Consider the following 23547-nt stretch of genomic DNA (forward strand, 5'->3'; position numbering starts at 1 on the left):
TTAAAGGATAATCGCTCATTATCAAATTACTTTAAAAGTATAAATGGAATGGTAATGTCTCTTCCACACTCTTATTATCACCTGGTGAGATGGACTAAACGTGGTTTTAAAAATGACTTTAATTAGTTTAATTTTCTAACACCCATTAGCACTCCTAACATTAGGAGTATGAGAGCTTTTGTTCAAGCCCTAATAGGCAAGTCATTACTAAGCCATCTTAACTTCCTTGTACTTTTGTCTATTCACTTTTTACTAACTTCATACCAAAGCTGAAAGTCACAACACACACACAGAGTGCATTCCTCTGGTATAAAAGTGAGTGCCTCTCACCTTTCATGGAATGTGTAATAGTCAAACTGTGACAATGAAACCCAGATTGCCCTAAAGTATCTTAGAAATAGTTCTCTAAATTCTCTCTCTCTCTCACACACACAAATTACAAATCTTTATTTAAGAAATTAAAACGCCACTAGAAATCCAAAACAAAGATAATCTGGCTCCCGCTTTGCAGATAATGGTCATAATATCATTTGAGGTAATTACGGAGAAAATAAAAAAGATTGGGAAAGGCACAGAAGATCACAGGAGGAGGAGTGTCCTGTCGACCCTTGCGGGTTTGTTGACACCTCCGGGGGCCACGGCAGGGCAAACACAGCTAAGAGCCAGGCGAAGTGTGTAACTGGTATCTTTGCAACACTTCTTTTCATGAAAGGCCTCCTATTCTATTCATCTGCACCCAACTGGTGTACCCAACTGGTACAACTCTAGGGGCATCTTGGGTTAGAACTTCTTTGCCTGACTTCTTAGGGCCTAATGTGGCAGTTTATTCATGGGATACATTCATCTCAGCAAGTGTATCAGGGCATGAGGCTAAAGCACCATCCCAGCTGAGACGCACGTTTCACTGTGGCCAGCTGCAGCCCTTGTGTCATCAGCCTCTGTTCTGGGACCTGACTTTGCTGGAAGGTGCCCAGAGCCACGTGTAGGGGAGCACCTGGGGTTCAGGAGGCCTGCTGGCACCTTCAGGACTGGTGTCCCTAACAGGATGCCATGTCTGGGACAGTCCTCTTCTCCACGAGGAGAAGTGCACGCATGTGACGGCACTTGTGTGATCTTACAGCAGTGCCGCCAGCTTCAACACCAGTTTGAGGTACTCCAAAGGAGACTAGTTAATGAGTTTCAGAAGTGATGTTTACAAGCAACATGAGGCCCTCTGGCCATGCTGATGCCGACGGAGTGAGTTTTGAGGCGGTAGCAATATATGTTCATTGAACACTTCTGTTCCAGGCTGGCAGGGTGGTGTTTTACAGTCTCTATCATTTAATCCTTACTATAAATTTTATAAAAGAAATAGTATTATGGTTTCACTTTTGCTTTTTTTTTTTTTTTTTTTGACTGCAACATGTGGTATGGCATGCGGGATCTTAGTTCCCTGACTAGGGGTCGAACCCACATCCCTTGCATTGGAAGCACAGAGTCTTAACCATTGGACCACCCAAGGAGTCCTTATTGCTTCTATTTTGCAGATGAGAAAACTGAGGCCCAGAGAAGAACAGAAACTTGCCCTAAGTGTTCTCTGATGCCTCTACAAAGTTCCCTGCTTAGAATTCTTATTTGGGCACATTCTACACCAGTATGTTATTCGCTCAGTCGTGTCCAACTCTTTGAGACCCCATGGACTGTAGCCTGCCAGGCTCCTCTATCCTTGGAATTTTCCAAGCAAGAATACTGGAGTGGGTTACTATTTCCTTCTTCAGTTCTACACTAGAGCTGCTGGGAAAAGCCATGTATGAAATTCAAATAAGTCCACAGTTAGCACTTACTCAATTTCTGCTTTCTGCTGTGGCTTTGACTGCATAGCTAGACAGGTTGACACTGAAAGGTTCTAGTGCTTTCTTGAGGAATTGAAAATAAACTAATTAAAGGGTTTTAAAATAGGTAAACATTGTATCTCAGGAACATATGACTTTACTAGTATGTGTCCATGTGTCTTTTAAACATAAAAGTTATCTTTGGTACTTCTTCAACTACTGGTTGTCAAACCAGTTTGTCAACGCACATTTTAGTTTTCCAGTTTACTTCATTTTGATTAAAGTGTAAAATTCTTCTTTGCCTTAGCTGAGGTCAATTACTGATGGCTCTATCTGGTCAGGGGGCACATTGAGAGAAAAAGAGCACGTGAAGCAACCAGCACAGATGCACCCCCCTTACTGCAGCTAAGGTACATGCTAAGTTGCTTCAGTTGTGTCCGACTCTTTGTTACCCCATGGACTGTAGCCTGCCAGGCTCCTCTGTCCATTGGATTCTCCAGGCAAGAATACTGGAGTAGGTAGCCATTCCCCTTTCCAAGGGATCGTCTCGACCCAGGGATCAAACACGGGTCTTCTGCATTGCAGGAGGATTCTTTATTGACTGAGCCACCAGGGCAGCCCAAGAGAGCTGTAGAAAATGTTTTTTTCAATTTCCTGAGACTTTTGTCTATAAGGTATTGACCTACTCATTCCTTCAAGTACAGCATCTGAGAGTCTAGAATATGGGCTTGTACATGTGAAGCAAAAGGGTTAAAGATGACTGAAAATCGAGCCCTAAGAATACATTTTCCTTTTATGTTATTCTCTCCAAATGTTTAATTTTTTAAGTATAAACTCTTTTCTTTTTCAAACCAAAAACTTCTTGAAGTCAGGAACTCTGCCTTCTTAAATCTTGCTGATAATTTATTGGTTAAAGAGAGAGCAGACTGATAGCAGGCAGGCCCATTTGGATAGCCTGCACACTCTCCACTTAAAATAGGAACTTTCAAGGAGTCTACAACAGCAAAGCTAGGATTTGTCCCAGTGATATAAGAACTATAACAATGATGATAATAAGCCTGTGTGAGCCAGGCAAGAAACTGAGCTCAGCAAGACCCCTGACTATAGATGTCAATGCTCACTCAGGTTGAGCTAAACCTCTTAAAGAAAGTGAAAGTGTTAGTCACTCAGTCTTGCCCGACTCTTTGTGACCCCATGCAGGGTCTGACAGGCTCCTCTGTCCATGGAGTTCCCCAGGCAAGAAATTGGAGTGGGTTACCATTCCCTTCTCCAGGGGAACTTCCCAAATCAGAGATCAAACTCAGGACTCCTGAATTGCAGGCAGATTCTTTACCATCTGAGCAACCATTCCCAACTCTCTGGGATTCCTTGGCCTGTGATTATCAAATGCGTTTCCTAACTTACCCTATTAATACAATGAAGCATCAGAGAAACGCTTGTCAGTTTCCCACTTTAATAGACTCAAGTTCCATTGAGCCCAGATGGTTCAGTTTTTTTAAAAGAAACCTCAGTTTTTAAAAAGTGACATTTTCCTAAGACGTCAAGTTGGAACTGGTTAAAACCATGTTCAAAGTTAGCTCTAAGGTCTGCTGAATGGAAACTCACTGTGTTGTGTTGTTTAGTTATTAAACTGATCAGATTTTAATGAATCCTCATGGTATGTTATGAAGGACAACACCATCAAGTTTGTAAGTTTGATGTCTCTGATAAAAAGGCCTCCGGTTGCTTTTAGTCACAGAATCTCTTCATATTATAGAATTTGTTGCTATTGTAGTTTATTTGGTGAGTTGTGTCCAACTCTTTTGTGACCCCATGGACTTGAAGCCCACCAGGCTCCTCTGTTCATGGGATTTCCTAGGCAAGAATACTTGCACTGGCTTGCCATTTCCTTCTCCAGGGGATCTTCCTGACCCAAGGATGAATCCCTGTCTCTTGAATTGGCAGGTGGATTCTATACCACTGAGCCATTGAGGAAGTCCATTATAGACTTTACTGTGTAACAAATCAGCAGATATCCCTGACATTTTAGGCAGGAAAGAATATTGCAGATGATGGAGCTCCTTGTTTTGGAGAAAAGATGAGACGTTAGTAACGTATCCCACACCAAGTGGTTAGCTCTTTAATTAGCATCTACATCCTGGAATTCCTTGTCCATCTCCTTTCTACCACATTAAGCTATAAACAGACCATTTATTCAACTCATTTCATCACCATTACTAATCATCAGAATTATGTAAGAGGTTACCTGGAAGACAGACATCAAATGGTTTAGTACCAAATAAGTGAACAATTATGTTATTTCAAAAACTATACTGATAAATGTAATCACTGAATAAAATCCAGGCATAGTTACCTGAGTATTCCTGAACACTTGACATTATAGACTTAAATGAACACACATGCCCATAGAGTATCAGCATTTGGCTCAAATCTGTCTAATTTTTTCAGAGAGGGAAGCAATCAGTCTATGGTGGCATTTGACAGCAGGAAACACATAAGGTGATTATATTTTAACTATTTCCTAGTATATATATTTTAAATGTCATAACTTTAGAAAAGATGGCCTAATGTAGTTGTTCTAATGTAAGTAAAGTTTGGGAGTGAAATAAAATGATAAAGAAAAACTTCACTGAAGATGGTAACAGACCGTACCATATGGCTCTCAAAGTCAACCAAATCTCCTTTTGGATAACTCTCAAAGACCCTAAGAACTGGCTTTCATTTTTTTTAAGGCGAACATTTCTCTTTGTAATGTAAAAGAAAGGTTCTTGATTTTGTCATTAAATGTAAATGTATTCCATATTTGAATACATGGCATTCCAGTTTCCATTTAAAGACATAGAGTAGAGTTGCGTCTTTTTTCCCCCTAAAATGCAATTACTGAGAAAAGAGCTTTTGAGTGAATTATTTGAAGTAGAAAATCTTAAACAACCTCTCTCAGGAAAAAGGAGCTCTAACATCGGGTGATATGATGCTGAGGTTGTTGCCACAGACACAAACACACACTATGATATCGTGTGTCTTTGTTTCTCTTTCTTTTTGACAAAGACCACAAATAAATATCCCGACATCCTAAAACACACATGCCTAATTCTGCAAGTGGTTATAATGAAGCCCTTTGAATTATTATAAATGCTCGAACATTAAAAATTCATTGGCAAGCAGAGAGAGGTGCTTTCTATTTGTGGTGCTGAATTCAAACACAACCACCAAGAATGGCTGATTGTCCCAGGCAAGCACGGCTGACAGCCATCAGCAGGTCTGTGCAAACGGTGTATGGAAAAGGTAATAAGAGCTTCAGGAGTATATTTCAACCCATATAATAAAGTAATTGTGAAAGCGTAATTGCAGTCTGCTTCCATACCATATAAGGGTAAGGAATGAGATGGTTAAGAAAATACGAGATTCACAGAATTATATTGTAAGCAATTTTGCAATGACTGTCTCCTAGAATATGCAGTATTTGTCAGAAAAATCATTTTCAGTACACAGTAGTGTTTATCTTTGGAAATCCATTATGATGAACCTGAACAAAATGAACATTGATTAGTTCACCATTTCAAAAAAATGCTCCCTGAACTTAAAAGCAACTTCAAATATAAAAGTAGTATTGGATAATACTAAACAACTGATTTCAGCTCATTTAAAGCCCTGATTAAAAAAAAAAAAATTGCACATAAATCTTGTTCTTTATTTCTGAAAGATAGTTTACATTTCCAAAGATTTAAATATTTGTAAGATTAGAATTTCAATTTTAAAAAATTCATTCCTTGGGCTACTTCAGAAACAATCACTATTGGCTTAAGTTACCAGGTTATCGTATCCCACAGGCTATCAGTTGCTCTCATAGCAAGACTTGAGAACAGGCAAGGAATGTTGGGTCTACCCTCAGTCAAACCATCTGGACTAAAATTAGGAAAAGGAGGAGGGAAGGGAAATGCGTGAATGAACATAGGGATGTTCAGCACTTAATATGAATAGCGCCGAGGTCAAATATGAAAGTTGTCTATTTGGTTCTCACCTCACCCATCTTCTATTAATAGGATTATTCATATCACATCTAAGATTATTACCTCTGTTAAGTGACAATTTTTTTTTCTATTCCTACCATTAAGCACAGTTTGTGGTGCATAGTAACCACTTGGAAAATATTTAGTGAATAAAATAACCAGTATTTAGAAATGCCATATAGTGGGAAGCTGGGTCTATAGCAAGCCTGTGGCATGGGCTCTGAAACCCATGGTGAAATAGGCAATGGAACTGAATATAAGGAATCTGCTTCTTCATTACTTTTTTGTTCCACTTTTACAGGACCTTGCAAATAACTGTGTGTAAACTGCAGACATGTATTCATTCCCCTGGCCTACCATTTCAAATAAAACTTCAAAAGGACGTTAAATAAGGGAAAAGCTCCTTGATTCGGATAAGTGAAACAGCTAAAATGCTCATCTGCCTAAATGAAGTTTCTAGAAGAAAACACACATTTTTGTCATTAAAGAGAATAGCTGTTATTTACATATGCCTGACTGGTTTACAAAGAACTCATTTCAAAGGGAGGTTAAGACTTAAATGAATTTAAGGAAAATGAACAAACCAAGCCTGACTTAATGCTATGCTGTGGACATCAAGTAGATCAGTATTTGTTGAAACCTTGCATACACACGTAAAATCTATCCATGTTGTCCTGTGTAACTAGAACTATTGTTTTCCAAGAAGGGGATCCTAATGATGATGGAGAAGGCAGGCAAGGATGGATGCCCCAAAACAGAAGCCCATTTTAGGCAGATGAGAAAACAAGTAAAACAATGTAAGTCTAAAGGAATCTTGAAAATAATGTCAGTCATCTTACAAATTCTCTGAGATGGAAGGAAGGAGGATGGGCAAAAAGGAACTCAAACTTCAGCCATCTGTTATGTTATAGGTCTTGCTCCATCCTGATGCACCCTAAATCATCACCATAACCATTCAATTCTTCATGATCCTTTTCTTTTCTTGAATTTTCCAAATTCTTCTCAGGTGAGGCTATGTACTAATGTCTAACAGCATAGTACCACATTTGACCACCTTTCCCATCACTAAGTATACTCAGGTTTTGCCAGGAACTCCAGGACCATTCTCTTCTGTCTGCGTTCGTGCGTGCGAAGTTGCTTCGGTTGTGTCCGACTCTTTGTGACCCTATGGACTTGCAGCCCACCAGGCTCCTTTGTCCATGGGATTCTCCAGGCAAGAAACTGGAGTGGTTTGCCATGCCCTTCTCCAGAGTATCTTCCCGACCATGGGCTATTCCTCCCTCTTTCCCATTCCCTCCCTTTAAGCATAAGGTCACTATGCCCACGGGACCAACAATGATTGAGCCCTAGCCACACTGCTTTCCATTTGAAACCAAGATCAAATACTTTGTCAAGCTTTCTTATCAAAAACAGAATTAGTGGAAGTCAGAAAGAGAATTAAGAGTGAACAAAATATTCTGATCTCTGGGAGAGAGATAACCTAACAAAATCAGCTTGTACAAGGCCTCCAGTCTATTTCTTAATAAGAATGAAAGACTGTTATGCTATTTCATGCTCCCCAAATTCATAACCCTAAGAGCAAAGAGTGATACATGAAGGCAGCAGAACTTTAGAATAACAGAGACTTGGTTTCTGGAACAGAGTGGACTCAACTGTAAGTCATTTAAAGTATTATACTAACATGAAAACAGACAAGGAATGTGATATGGAAAATATTATAAAATTTACATATTTCTTAAAGATGAAGCATCATCCTTCTAATAACTCCGTAGATTTCACAGGAACTTCTGGAGTCTTCCTCCACCCCCTCAGGGTGTAATTCCATTAATGTATCTCAGTAGAAAAACTACTTGAAGACTGTGAGATCCCTTTAAAACTGCTGAAAGACATTTCTGAATATGTTTGGACACTTCACTGTATTTTCCCAGTTTACTTATAATTGTGTGCCTATCTGTCACTAAACAAGAAATCTCAGCAAAGCGACTACTAATTTTAGAAGTTAAGTCAGCCGGTGCATTTCTGCAACTACACACAAAGCAAAACATTCATATTAACTTCTAATTATCAGGATGATCAATTTAAAAAAGAACTTGCAGGTAGACTATAAGACTCTAGCGTGTCTCTCAAGAAGTTACATTTAATATAACTGAATCTTTTGGCCGACATATAAAGCCTCTAAAAGCTTTCGTGCTAAGTCACTTCAGTTGTGTCCCAACTCTTTGAGACCGTATGGACTGTAGCCCACCAAGATCCTCTGTCCATGGGATTCCCCAGGCAAGAATACTGGAGTCAGTTGCCACGCTCTCCTCCAGGGGATCTTCCCAAACCAGGGATCGAACCCGTGTCTGTCTCCTGCATTGGCAGGTGGATTCTTTTTTTTTTTTTTTTCTCATTTCATACATGATATTATACATGTTTCTATGCCATTCTCCCAAATCTCCCCACCCTCTCCCTCTCCCACAGAGTCCATAAGATTGATCTATATATCAGTGTCTCTTTTGCTGTCTCGTACACAGGGTTATTGTTACCATCTTTCTAAATTCCATATATATGCGTTAGTATACTGTATTGGTGTTTTTCTTTCTGGCTTACTTCACTCTATAATAGGTTCCAGTTTCATCCATCTCATTAGAACTGATTCAAATGTATTCAGGTGGATTCTTTACCACAAGCGCCACCTGGGAAGTCACTAAAAAAAGCTTATTCATCGTAACTGAGACAAAGTCTTCAAAAAAATAGGTGAATATCTTAAGGTTCATTTTACCACAGAACTCCCTCTCCAGGCAGTTTTCTCTGGTACATTCCTATAAGCGCTGAGCATGAGTTCACTTTCAGGAAGAACCTGAATTCCACCCCAACTGCTCCCAACCCTCTCTCACATGGCAACCGTTACCTGCCTGACTTGCGAAGCAATTCCTGTTTGCCTGGGAGTGAAGCTCTCCTCCTTAGGCCCATATTTCTCACTATCGACACCTCAGCCTCAACTCAGGCACCATATTGGGTGGGGCCTCAGACATCCTGTGATGTCACACCTCCATCTACTTCCTCATTTGATGTCTTTTGCAGTCTTTCATGAGAGGAAAACTTATGAATGATTAGGGTTCACAAGTCTCTCAAATAATCAGCATTCTGTCACTCAGTGGGTTTCCATTTTTTGCTCCATGAATGAGCAAGAGCCAAACTTAATGTCTGATTATTGGGGTAATCTGGGCTTCCCAGGTGGCTCAGTGGCAAAGAATCCGCCTGCCAATATGGGAGATACGGGTTCAATCCCCAAGTTGGGAAGGAAGAAAAGGAAGAAATGACAACTCACTCCAGTATTCTTGCTTGAAAAATCTGAAAGACAGAGCAGCCAGGCAGGTTGCAGACCACGGGGTCACCAAGAGTCAGACATGACTTAGCGACTAAGCACAGATAGGGATCACACCTGAGCTAAGAAACATGTGGCATCTTTTTTTTCTGGCTACCATAATCTGCATTAATACTAATAGCCTTAAGGTAGGTGTTGGCCTTTTTTTTTTTTAGTTGCCTCAAGTCATTTTGAAAAGAGGTAGGAAGTCTAAAAAATAGTTCAAAATATAGGAGTCCCTTTCCCCCTCTCGCTGCATGATTTCTAAGGCCAATTAAAATGCCATTTCCTCCAGGAAGCAACGGGGATTTCCTGAACTTCAATCCATTAGTACTCCTTCTGTACCACCAGCACTTTGACTACAGACTCCATCCGCATCACATCAGTTACACTAGAGCTGGGCCACAGTTATTTGCATTCCTCTCTTGGCTAGTCACACAGAGGCAGAGTCCAGTACTTACTGATCTTTGTGCCTGTCTCCGCCCCTGGAACACTCAGCCTAAGGCTCAGCACACAGTTGGGTGTTCAGTAAATGCTTTTCATTTCTAAAAATGAATTAAGTGTGCCTTATTAACAAAGCCTACAGCTTCTTTACAAGTGTAGTCCAAAAAAAAAAAAAAAAGTCTGCTTCTTAGGCGAGAATATCCTCATCTCATCCCTGTGCAAATATCTGTGTGGGGACTGCATTAGAGCTACCTGAAAATAAGAAGTTATAATGGAAACAGTGACACAGCCTTAAGTGAGGCAACCCAAATAGGAACTACTTTAATACTTTTACCGCAATGTTCTCTGCTTGATAAAGTTCATTACCAGAATATCATCTTTAAAAGTGAAATGCATTCAGCTGAGTACTTTTTTTCATTTTGTAAATAGATTTTTCCTGCCCGAGCTCTCAATATAAAGTACAAAATAGTTTTCCATAACATTAGAAAAATGTCACCCCGTAGATAAAGCTAAATTTTTTAAAATAATTTTTCTTCTTTAGCCTTTTAAAGGTACAGCAGTGTCTTCCCAGAGCCATAACCCTGTACTGCCTACTATTGTTGCTATTTAGTTGCTAAGTCCCGACTCTGCGACCCCATGGACTGTAGCCCATTAGGCTCCTCTGTCCATGGGATTTCCCAGGCAAGAAAACTGATGTGGGTTGCCATTTCCTTCTCCAGGTGATTTTCCCAACCCAGGGATCAAACTTGTGTCTCCTATATTAGCAGGTGGGTTCTTTACCTCTGAGCCACAGTGGAACCCCACGGCCTTCTATACTAAAGGCTGAGTCATCAGCCTGCAATTTGACACCTTCTAAAATGTGTTGGGATAACACAATAAGCCTAGAATAAAGTTACGGCCCCATGGGATATCCTATGGCTATAAAGTCACCATCTTTTCAACAGGACCCTACTTATTACTAGGATTATATTTAAAATGACCCTGGCACTAATCTTTTTCTCACCCATTCAAAATGACACAGAAAAGTAGGTAGGTGTTAAATTTACAACCCAAGTGCCAAATTTTCACATCACATCAAATGAAAAATTTTATATATAGCATATCCATTGCTGAGTGTTTTGTTTTTACTTTGAGTTCCTGATCAATCTGGGGTGACTGTAGCCAGTTACCTCACACAGTAAGTTTGATTCCAAGGATTTCACATGTGTTAGATTTAGACAGCTAACTAAGATAAATAGTTTATCACCACTGTTACATCTTGGCAAAGAGGTGATAGCAGAAATGAAACTTTGACCTTTAAGTTCTCAGTCTAGGAGTTATTTTTCTAAGAACTGAACATTCATATATTCATTCATGTCATTTTACCATAAACACTGTATTCTTGCTCTTCTTAACCAAAATTCAGATACAGCTTCATGGTCCTTCCCCCTCTCAGATACACAGCCTTACTTCTCTTCCCTCCACTAACCACCCCCCAAAATTTGTTTTCCTAAAGATTTCAAGTTAGAGAGAGGCAATTGACCTCAGTAAATTTTTCCATCGGCTTACATTTTTTTTTTTTCTCTTTTCAAAGTACTCCTTAGGGAAAAAGAAAAAAGATAAACACACTTCATATAACAAGTGCCATAAGAAAAATATGTTCTGGCACTTTTCCCAACTTGTAACAGAAAAGAATTTACATCATCCAAGTATAAGTGCAAAGAGTAAAAGAAAGAAATCTCCAAATGGATTTCTGTTCCATTTTCAAACTCCAAGGCTAAGGGAACGCAAGTGCTTTACTTCAGAAGTGAATAACGAATGACTTCAGTACACATACACCTTTCTCTTTGGAGATATTGCACATAAAAGAGCATTTTTTTGGCACGGCTGACCTGCAGAGATGTGGAGCTAAGCAGAGTCATGAATTCACTCGCTCTGATATGCACACATGATACGCAATTAAAATCTCCATTCACATTCCTGCCGGGTTGTCAATCATGAGGAAAGCCTTTTTGACAACATTCAGCGAAGCGTACCAACTAACCGCTCAACAGGAACTTAAACAGTAACAGCTTTTGTTACTAGCAAGAACGATTTTCTTTTTTTTTTTTTTTTAACCAAGATTGGGTTCAGTTTCTAAGAAATCATTATGCTCTGTATTTTATGGGCTTTCATTAAAAATGAAAATGTGTCAAGATTTTGTATAGCAAGCAATGTGATGTAATATCTAGAAAATAGGAGATACATAACAATTTCTAGCCTTTTCAACTGGGCGGGGGGGAATCTTTTAACTTTTCCTGTGTAGAACAATGAACAATGATCTTATAAAGCAGAGTTCTGGGAAGAGCTGTGACATTTCTAATTCATTCTGAAGCTTTTTACTAGAATTTTCAAACTTTTCAAAGAGATCAGGTCTCTATCTCACTTGAAAAGTGACTGACCAGTTTATAAACCAATAGGAAAGTGACATTTTTTTAATTATAAAGAAGAATATTTGGCATGTCAGAAACACTGCGTGCATTAAAGCTTTCAATTTATAGCACTCCACAGAAAATATTATGCACATAAATTCTCTACAGACGAACCCAGAAGGTACTCTGCTCATAACTTAGTTTCTGTTGAACATCTAATCAAAGACTGTGCCCTTCGTAATAGCACATTAGTTTGCTTTAAAAGTCATAAATCCATAAAAACAGGGCCCACTAAAATTGAATACAGGATGCTTGTTAATCGGCTGCTGTGTCTGTTTTGAGCAACTAACCTTGGATTATAAATTTGAAACAAGTTAATACTATCAGGTATTGAAATATTTGTCTTTTTACTTATCACGCTCTGTAACCGAGAGAGCAGATGCATTCTGACCATTAGCAGTCATGACAAATTGCCTTGCTAATGAACGTTACACACTGAAAGTGCCATAACTGATTAAACTACAATTTCCCACTACCAGAGAGAGAGAGAGAGAGAGCTGGGGACTCCAGCATGGGCAACTCTGATATTCTGCCAACAGGCCTTCAGGCCACTGTGTGATATTTTGAAAAACACTCTAAATTCCATATGAACAGATTCTAGAAGCCTATGTGTACACAACAGGTTTTTAAAGAACATTAGATAAAACAGCTTAGGTTGGAGCTGATGAGCCATGAAAAATGGATGCGTTTTAACTATTTGATATCTTTGCAAGTAGGTATTAAAGAATATTCTCTGGTGTGAGTGTTTTTTTTTCCTCTCTCCCTCCTTCCCTTTCCCCGCCCCCAAAACATTGCGTGTGCTTTGCATTTCACATAAAATCTTTCTTTTGTCAGTTCCTTTGTTGGTGCAAAATTGGCAGCAGTTCAAATTCAAAGTACTCCTATTCATTTACTGACCAATGTCATTCTAGTTCACATCAGCCAGCGAGCTAAGCTCTAAAAACATAAAAGACTTGCTTCACCACTGACGAATAATGTGTACATTTTTACAGAGCTTAAACCTTAATGCTTTCCCTGAAACTAACAATACAGTATATCTTATCATTCCTTTTTCACAAGCAAGCAGCTGCTGAAACGCTTGCCACTTCAAAATATCAATTGCTTGCCAGAATTTTCCTCCACACACCCTGTCAAACTCATGTATATTGTGCAACGAAAATGGTGCAGGACGGAAAGCTAGAAATTGTGTCAAATTCTGCTGTAAGGGTATGATGTGCAAAGAACAATGTATGACAACCGTAGAGACTACAAACAATGGCACTGGAGCCAGGGACTTCATAGATCACAACTGTGCCTGTACATATTTCATTGTAGGCATTATATATTTAAAGCATGACAAATGTATCGTCCTATATTATGTGCTACACAAAGGCTCCTCCCACAGATCGCCTTTCACGTTTCTCCTGGTGATGGAAACACAGTTGAGTTTCATTTCTTTTTCTTTTCTGAAACCATTTAAGGTTCTCAAGTCCTCAAGGAAGAAGACACTCTCACACACGCACACAAACAAGGCTATCCAAATGAGTAACAGAAAACAGAAGACAATAATACAAGATGAGAAAAGGAGATCTTGTTCACTTAACATTTTGGCTGCTGAGGACACAAAGGCAAGGATTATCTGAAACAGTAACCAAGGGTATCAAGAGAACTACACTATCACTATGCCTGTAAACTGTTGTCTGCCTAATTTTAATGCAGATAAGTGCTGGCTTATTGATTTGTGCGATTTTCTAGCAAAATGGAAATCCCACGTGAATATGTTCTTTGTGTGCAGAAAATATGGTTTAAGAAGCTTTTACTCTTATTGCTTCCCTATGCCAAAAGAACAATTAAGCAAATAATATTTCACTACTGGATCAGGTCTATAAACTAACACAGATTCCTGTCTGTTTAGACTTTAAATATCCCTTCTCGTTTTCCGATTCGCTCTGTTTACTTTAAAAGCTTCTGGTTATTGAAAAGTTGTTTTTCTTCCAAACGTCTCTTCAAATAACATGTAAAATCTGAAAACAGTCTCCCTTTGGAACACATTTACTTAATTATAAAGGGGTTCATGGCTCTAACAACCTCACACTAATTCAGTCAATGACTTCAGAAAGGGAAACATGTTTATGGGAGATTAGTATGAATCTATATTCATCTCCTCCACAACCTAGCTTAGGTTACAAAACCTTTATCACCCAATTAGCTTGGTGTGGAATTAACTAATTCTAAGTTAAGGAAAACTTCAGGTCAGATAATCTTTTAGGGTGTCAATAAATATTTTGGAGAGAGAATAGGTAGTTTAGGTGCTTAGGGGTGCTGACCTTTGCTGTTTTGATTAGTGGGACAATGCTACATTATTAACACACAGCAGCTGTACCTGAACTGTTGCCATGAATATAATAGCCTTTTATAGCCATCAGGGGAGTGAGGTGGGAGGCCTTTATTAACCACTAGACATGATTAGCACATTATGTGAACTTTAGTAGGCAAATTATCTCTTATTGAAATATAATGTTGGTTATAACTAGCTGTAAACATAATTTTTAAAACTTCCCAGTGCACAACTCCAGGTTTTACTACCATTCAGTTCATTATTGGCCAGTAATCGATGAAAACAGGTTCTGTTGGGGAATGTACTTATGGGAACTGAATCTCCAAAAGGCAGACCTTGTCACCAAAGGCTGACTTGAAAACTGTTTGGCATTCCAAGTTCAGGGATATTAGCATACATGCAAACTTTCTCTCTTTAATTAAGTCAAACTGTTCATGAACTAGAAAAGCTGCTTTGGGATTTTTCTTCTTCTTTATTTCTTTAATCAGTTCTTAAAAGATTAGTTTTGCAGTAAATTTTGGAGAGTTACCTTGAAAAATAACAGCATAATGTATTTCAAAAAGCTTAATTTGGAGAGAGAAAAAGATTATCCCATCAGCCTTAGTAACTGAACACCGTGCAGAGAGTCCATTATGAACAGTCTTTTATGCCCTGGCAGAAAGTCATTAACATAAAATAAATCATTAGCTTTGATATTAAGCTTCTACTATCTGCAGGTTTCTATGATTAATGTTCATGACTGCATCTGCCAAATGATAAAATATACTTTTTGTTGAAAGGTTATCCTGCCTCTTTATTATTAACATTTCTCTTTATACAATTGTTCCTGGCATTTTAGGTGAAGGCATATTGGTGTAGAAGGAAAGAGTTGGTTTTTTACAAGAGCTTGGAGATGCCAATGCATATAACACTTTACCCATCATTTTTCAAATTAACCATTTAATTGAGTTAAAGGACTTAAGAATATCAGGTGGTGTGCAGACATGCTTTCAGTGTAATTGGACTATCTTTAGATCCAGTTGGTCCATTGTTTAATTAATCTTTCATATTATATTGCCCATCTCTGGCCCATATATCAGAGGAAGGGAGTGAGGGGCAAGCTTAGTCCCCTGAAGTCAGGAACTACAAGAGGTCATTTCCCTCTGGAGCAGGCATTCTCAACTTTATTTTATCTCCCTACACTGCCCTATGACAACAGATTCCATCCTAACATCTCTCATTAGGTGCACTGACTCACAATGCAGAAAGCGAAAAAGACACTCCCTGGGGGCTTATCAATATCTGAGAGATGGAGATTACAGTCTGTACAGACACACACCTCATTTTCCCCAATTCACCTCTGACCCGCTAGAAAGGTTATTCCTTTCGCTCCTTTCCTGAAAGAATCACTAATCTATGACTTTGGGAGAAAACGTCATTCCACTAAGGTAGCAGAAATAGAAGAAATGGGCTGAGAATGCAGTATTTTTCTAAGGTCTACCATGGCTTGAATTTTTGAACATCTTTTCTCACATGGTTTCAAAATAATCTACCTCTGTTGACTCCTTGAGGCTCAAAAGGGTGCCTTGATACAAACATAAGTTATTTCCTCTAGTGGATGCAGGCAAGATTGGGACACAGGTGGTTGAAAGGTTTTTAGGTATCAGAACTTTTACCAGACATAGAACAGAGTCAGGCTTCTAAACAGAATGGGAAACAAGTGGAGGGAACCATATCCTTTCAGGGTTATATTTATTTTGCCTAGGGGGTAAGTCAACATAGGTTCAAGAGCCCAGGTTTTATGTGAAATCTTCAGCAAGTCTTTTCTTCAGTGAGGCCTAGGGCTTTCCTCAGAAAAGATTCAGTTCTTTAGTCTTATTAAGGTATAATTTGCCCAATTAAAGCCCTATCATTGTGAAAAAGTGTCACATGTGAAATACGGCTAAGTTTCTTAAAAAGGAGTGGTAATGAGGCATTCCTGCTAGCTAGTATGATTGCCTTTGTTGTTGTACACACTGATTCTGCCACTTGCGGTAAACTCTCCTGCATTTATGGGAAGAAATATATCCAGGACAATGTGAAACACAGTAAAACACGTGCTCACCCAACACATACACACACGCACATGCACGTGTATGTGCGCATGCCAATTTCTCTACCAGGTAACTGACTTCCAGAGAGGGGCTCAAAGACTTGAATGGAAAAGTGTTCATGCAGCAACTGATGGTGTTGTAACTGTGGATCAGATACATGTAACTTATAAGCCCACATAGTAACTCAAAACACTTTATATTTTCTTGGCCACTAGCAAAGCTTCTTATCAACGAACCATAGCACTAGTTTATTTAGGAGTCCTTTCAAAACAGCTTCATAAAAGCACATAACTCAAGAATGAAAAACAATAAATACTTGGCTAAAGCTGAACCATTAAAAACTCCAAAGTGAAAAATGGACAAACAGAAAAGCATTGAGAGTGACATGGGTTTCATGACCTTTGTTAGCATAAAAATAAACCAGTGATGATGTTTCATAAATACAATGGAAATCCGAAGATAGATTTTAAAAGTTAGGCAAACTCTCGCTGTAGATCAAATAAAGAGATCTAGGGAAATATTGATACCTCTTGATAAAACAGGGGGGTTCTTTTTGGCATCACCCCTCCTCTGATCTTTTTGCTGCATCCAGGCACAGAGCAATATAACGTTCCCATTTTCAAAATGAATGCTATAGGGAGGAACATGTTATAACCAGGAAAGACTCATTTCAGGTTAATGTGAATTCCATGTCTCAAAGTATTATGGAAGAACTGCTATAATTAACAGTCTGTTGGCACTTCCATTATAAACCACATTTCTAAGCAGTTTATAACTCAACTGTTTTTAATGAGAAATTACTCTTTAGGATGAAACTTGGCATGCATGGTTTAAAACAAAAAAAATGCTCCACTTCATTAGGGTAGATGTAAGCTGTAGCATCTTGGTGGGCTGCTTTCCTAGCAGGACAGTCCATTTAACACAACTCACAATCTACTGCTGGTCCTGTCAACCCTTGGAGACCACAGGCTATCTGATTCTGGGAAGTGCATCTTCAAAGAAAATGATCAACTGAATAATAGTTGTTCTTGGGCCTCCTCAGGGGCCTGGGCCCAGGATTCCCCTCGGATACCAAAATCTGAAGTCTCTCAAGTCCTTATATAAAGTGATACAGTATTTGCATGTAACCTACACACATCCTCCGTTACTTTAAATCATCTCTGGATTACTTATAATGCCTAAAACAATGTAAATGCTATGCTAATAGCTGTAGGCACTATGTAAATGATATGTAAATAGTTGCTGCTGGTGTGCAGCAAATTCAAGTTTCACTTTCTGAAACTTTCTGGGATTCTCTACCGCCCCCAAATATTTTCTATCTGAAGTTGGATGACTTGCCAGTGCAGAACCTGCATATATGGAGAGCTGCGTGCACGCACGCTCAGTTGTGTCTGACTCTTTGCGACCCCATAGACTAGTCCATCAGGCTCCTCCATCCACAGGATTCTCCAGGCAAGATTATTGGAGTGGGTTGCCATTTCCTTCTCCAGGGGATCTTCCCAACCCAGGCACTGAAGCAGCATCTTCTACATTGCTGGTGGATTCTTTACCACTGTACCACCTGGGAAGCCCGTGGAAAGCTGATGTATATTAATAACATGAAAATCGAAATAAATAAGAAAAAAGAAACTATCTTTAAGATTGGTAAAAGTAAACATTCCCATGTTAAAATTTTGTTTAAATTCAATTAAACAAGGCAGCTTTCATATATTCAGATGCTTCATGGGGAAGCTTCCTGCAGCCAAGATTATAGCTATGTCTTTGGGGCCCACAGTATTTATAATTATGGTGTATCACAATGTTGTTTTCTCCCAAAGATATACATGTTAGATTCTTATATTTGGCTGTATACAACATAAGTTTTATCTTAAACAGTTGATCCAATATTTTAAAAATGCAATTGTTCATAACAGTTCATCGAGTCATGATAAGTAGTATATTACTTTTCCTTGAAATATAAGTTAAATATTCTACCTTATGACTTCTCAGAAACCTTGAGATTCACCTTTGGATAAGCTAAGATGTAGGATGACAAGTTACCTAAAAGTGATTAAATAGATTCTTCATTTCCAACTATTCCAATCTTAGTTATCTATGTATATTCTGATGAGAACACATAAACATGCCAACCCATATAATCACTATAAATGTAACTACCTAACTTACCATGTGCAACTAAAGATCAGAAGATCATAGTCCCACTTACATACTATTTTAGAGTCTAAATTAAGATTTCTCACTGATAAGGGATATTCAAGGAGCTGATCCCAAGCTCTAGATACACTGTGCTTAAAATGTGCTGGAAGAAAGGAACAGTGAGAGCTTAGAAATACCCACCATGGCTTTCCTCTCAGGATCACATCTGTTTTCTTAGTCTATTATTCTATGACCCTAGGTCATTCACTCAGCTGGGGAAAAGGATAGCAGCCTAGTTGAGGACTTTAGGAAGTGGACCTGGGCCTACGGACTAGAAGTTTCCAATTTCTGTGCCCAAGAAAGGTCAAGTACTGGGAGAAGGATGGACTTGCCAACATGGCTATGATGGCAATGATGACAATGAAGACAAGCACCAAAGGTGGCCAAGATGAACACAATGGTGAGCCAAGGATCTGAGCAGAGCAAGTTCAGGTGAGAAAACATAGACCTTCCACGTTCAGACCCAGACTGGGAAGGAGAAAAGCAGGGGAGGGGGAGTTGTTCCAGGATTGCAGGTGTTTGGGAAGGGGATGAGGAGGAGGGAGGGAGGAGGCACCAGACACACAGACAGACCAGTTGCTGAGGGTAGGCTTCCATCAAGACAGGAGGATCTCCAGTAATTGAGAAATATCCCCAGGGTCTTTTTCAACTTTCTAGTAAGTTAGCAAAATGTTGGAAAGCACGAGAATAAGTCATCCTTCGTGGTAAGATTTCCTCTATGCCCATAGCCCCAGTCCCCTAACCTATCCCTTTCTTGAATTGAGCCCATCACACAAAAAAATACGACCAAAAGAAATAGCCCCACACACCAAAACCAACATTTGAGACCCATTCTGGTCCTAAGAAAACCACTGTTAACTTGGAACTTTCCCTACTTCTTTCAGATTCAAGTGCCTTACATTTTTCTCTGTTCTTAGCCCCTTGCAATCATGTCACTTAAAAAAACAACAATAAGCAGCTGATGAGATAATATTTAAATATTAGTTTAGTTTTCCCAGCTAAGAGAAATATCAAAATGCTCCTTAATATCATCACTCAGTAACTTTAAAATAAATGGTAAAATGTGAGAATAGTAAATAATGTAAACTATTTTAAAAACAACATTATGAGCTCCAAAGCTCAAAACTAAAATTTTTGCATAGACATTTAAAATTGGAGTTTATGACACTGAGATATCTCACAAAATCAAGATATTAATAGCTACATTTGAGGTTTTTGTATGACATCTGACTTAGTGGCCAAAACCATATGATTGCTTGGCTCAAAGCTCTTGCCTATAAATTTATTTAAAACATATTTAAAGGCCTCAAAACTTACGAAAGATGCCAGCTTAATAAAACTCCCATGGGAGTTTTTAATTACACTAATGATGTTCAAAGTATTGACTATGAATTTCCCAAAGTCCTAGAAGTTATGGGGGTAGGGAGGGAACTAATCAAGCATGATGCTCTAAATTGCTTATAGTCCTCCCCTCCCTCCTCTCTCCCCTCCTCCTTTTTCTTACATGTATTAAAGCAGAAATAATGACTCCATCATAATGTGCTTGCAAATCCTGTATTTTAGGAAGGGTGAGTTTTGCCACATTCAAGAAAACACATAATACTCTAAACAGGAAAATAAGCTCGAAGGAGATTCTGCAGAGATGAAAATGAATCTTGTTTTCCTCAGAAGTCATCAAATGTTTAATGTTAGCCCTGACATTTTAAGTCAGAGTTCATCACAAACAGGTTCTTCCTCCTGTGTTTATGTGAAAAGATGATACATTTTCCTTCCTCATTTCAATGACAAAAGCCCAATATTCCAAACGCCCATTATTTTTCACTCTGTATATAGCCAGTATTAAGCATGGGTTTGTGTTATGAACTTCCTTGGGTCTAAATCAGTCAAAGAAAGATTCAGGGCCTGATTCCACAAAAGCAACCGCTGAGAACAGTAAAGACCATTATTTCCTCTCCCACTGCTGGCAGAGGTCAGCATCCCTGTCATTAGCCATGTCATAACATAATTGTATTACTACTCCTTATGTGGGCAGATACTGAGCAATAACTGAACACATCACATCATTGCAGAAATGAAAAAGTGCCACTTCTTCGTCCCAATTTAGCATAAAATCAGTGAAAACAATCTTCAGAAATGACACTGCACTAGAAACTGAAAGGAACTGTTATTACTCTGTGGGTATATATTTAAACTAATGTTCTGACATCTTCAACTAGAACAAAAAAGAGGACTCTATTTTACTACTGAGCTCCAATTGGGAGTGCCTATAATCCAATTTCTTTTGGTAACATTCAGTTCAATTAAGGGATACAATGTTACTTAAAATAGCCTTCATTAGATGAAACTCCAGTATGGTACCCATCTCTCAATGTCTCAAACAAAGCCATGCTTTAAGTTGCCAGAGGTAAACAGTGTTACTTTGAGCCTACTGGTTCCTGTCCAGTCTATGAGTTACACTGCTATTTCAAAGGCTGACCTATATACAGCAACATGCCATCCAGTTCTGGCTGTTTGTATAAGAAGAGATGCTTCGCACAGTTGCCATAACTAACATCGATGCATTGTTCTCACTTTTCTCCCTCAATGGGTTACGTGAAAATGGAGGCCACTTTGTATGATGATGTGCTCATAACCTAATGTGTTCTTGCAACAGAGCGATACTAAATTAAACTGTTTTCCAAAAAATTGCTCCTCCAGAGTTTATTAACTGAACAATATAAGTAGTGTTTTGGCAATCTATAGAGCAGTGGTGCTGGAGAATGTCAGCAAAGTAAAACAACCTCGTTTTAGTTTAGAAAAGCTCCAGGAAGAGGATATTCATTTTCTGGATTAGGGTCTCTCCTGACATTGAAAAAAATAATGTCACTGGAGAAAGTCTAGTCACAGTGTGTGGTGCTGAAGCACAGAAAGATACTGGTTCTGCTGGGATTTAGCACACTGACTTTAGTAAAGTGTCGACAGATTTCAAATAAAGACAATTAGTAATTTATGATCTTATCATCCTACTGAAAACAAATAGCCTGACAAAGTGACTGTTTCTTGTAATCAACTACACACTAGTGACACCTCTGAAAGAGACAAGGTTTACTTTGCAGTCTTCTCTCTTTGGGGGGAGTCAGAGCTAACTTGTTTTTACTAATGTAGATAAAGATTATTTCACCTCTTTCACACTTCTGTCCACCTTTTAGATCCCTGCAAATCTACTTGAGTCACTGCAAAAATGAATGCTGGCTGACTACACTGTAAGCAGCTCAAACTGTGGAACCGGACAGAAATTTTGTGCCAATGCTAATCACGGTGGAGTAGAAAACATTAGTGCCGGGGTTTTCTGGGGCCTAGCAAATCTACTCAGTACACTAAATATAATCAAGAATGAGTGACAAACATAGTTGATAGACTGCTACCCAGAGAAGGGCAGGAGCAGACATCCTGAGGCAAACATTTCCATGAAGTCTCTTCCTACTATGAAAAGTGTATCTTATGACTGTGTATCTTTAAAAATCCATTATTCCCTGAATAAGTAAAATAGAAGACTTGCATCCAGTCTATAGAAAGGGTGGCTGATTTGCATTTAAAAAGAACAGTTTGCTCCCCGTACACTGGATGACTTAAAAGGAACTTCAATGAGCTAGTAAAAAAAAATTCTGAAGACTTTCTAAATTAATTTATTCAATGCACAGTACAACCCACTAAAATTATTTAAAGCACTTAATTGGAAAATGATTTAATATATTGGAGCAATTCTTGATTTTCCAAAGCATTTAACTTTCAAATTAAATCTGACCCTCCTATCACTAGAATGACGAGTGAAATGTGTATCTAAGACATTATAAAATCACAGATAAACTTAATAAGATTTGTCCAGTTTCAGTGACAAAATGTTTCTGACCTTTTGGTTCCAATTAATACTGCGGAATAGGTCTTTACTATCAAGAATGCTGCTACCTTTCTATTATTTTTGTTAGTAGACGTGTTATAAGCAAAAATAAAATATTACATACACAAAACACCTCCTTATTAAGGCAAACCAGACTTTAGAGTAAAAGAGCTATGTTACCAACAAATAATGAAACTTCATCACAGAAACTTCTCTGGTCAAAGTTCCCTTACCCTCCAACTTGTCCCTAGCTACAGAGATGCTTCCTGCGGGATGAAAAGCCTTTCTACCTTGTCCAAGACTAGACTCCTCTGGTTTCTAACTTGCCTAGACATCAACACACGCACGTTGGTCTTACACATTGTATACACAGGGCATCAGGGAACTTCTCCACGGGATGCTATAACTCACAGCTCTGTGGGGTGTGTGTCTGGAGGGTGTCTGTAGTGTGAGTGTGTGTGTGTGTGAGTGTGTGTGTGTGTGTGAGTGTGTGTGTGTGTGAGTGTGTGTGTGTGTGAGTGTGTGTGTGTGCATGCGCGCGGGCGCGCGCCTGGATTGACCAAGACTCTGAGTTGCGAGTCTGCAGCGTGCTGGGGCCCCGGGGCTGAGGGTGAAACGCGCTAAATACCTCCGGCTCACGTAAAATAGCTGCTTGATGATGACTCGCCACCGGGCAAATGTTACCAGTCCCAACGCTCTATCCAGTGGAATTCACCGAGGGGCCGACGCGGGATTGCTGGCAGAGGCACGGTGTCCACCGAGCGGGAGCTGGGCGTCTAAACCGCTCCCCCAGAGTCGCAGAGAACTCAATTCTCCCCGCCACGTTTCACCGGGCAGGACTGTTTAGACATGTCCAAAAAGCCCGAGGCGAGGACAGCCGTGGCCCTGCGGCTGCTCTCGGACTCGGTCCCCCACGCGTCCTCCCTCCGGGAGGTGAGAGTTCGGGAAAGCGCAGGAGTCGCCCCCTTCCTATGTATCCCCAGACTGTTCCATCCTTGGGACAAGCGGAGCTCCGCAGAAG

The 23547-nt window shown here is 39.3% G+C and overlaps 1 protein-coding gene across 3 annotated transcripts in view; it reads right to left on the bottom strand.

The window, feature by feature from the left end:
* The window catches only part of TOX (thymocyte selection-associated high mobility group box), a 311684-nt gene that overhangs the window by 286968 nt on the left and 1169 nt on the right, over positions 1-23547 (bottom strand). The window contains exon 1 of one of the 3 annotated variants that reach the window (XM_010838993.1): positions 23155-23536. The exons of the other annotated variants lie outside the window; for them this stretch is intronic. The gene's annotated coding sequence lies outside the window, so the exon portion shown is untranslated. Of the gene's footprint in view, positions 1-23154; positions 23537-23547 lie in introns of those variants that run through there. 3 annotated transcript variants of the gene reach the window in all.

Source organism: Bison bison, unplaced genomic scaffold, assembly GCF_000754665.1.
Source record: "Bison bison bison isolate TAMUID 2011002044 unplaced genomic scaffold, Bison_UMD1.0 scf7180017864108, whole genome shotgun sequence".
Lineage (NCBI taxonomy): Eukaryota > Metazoa > Chordata > Mammalia > Artiodactyla > Bovidae > Bison > Bison bison.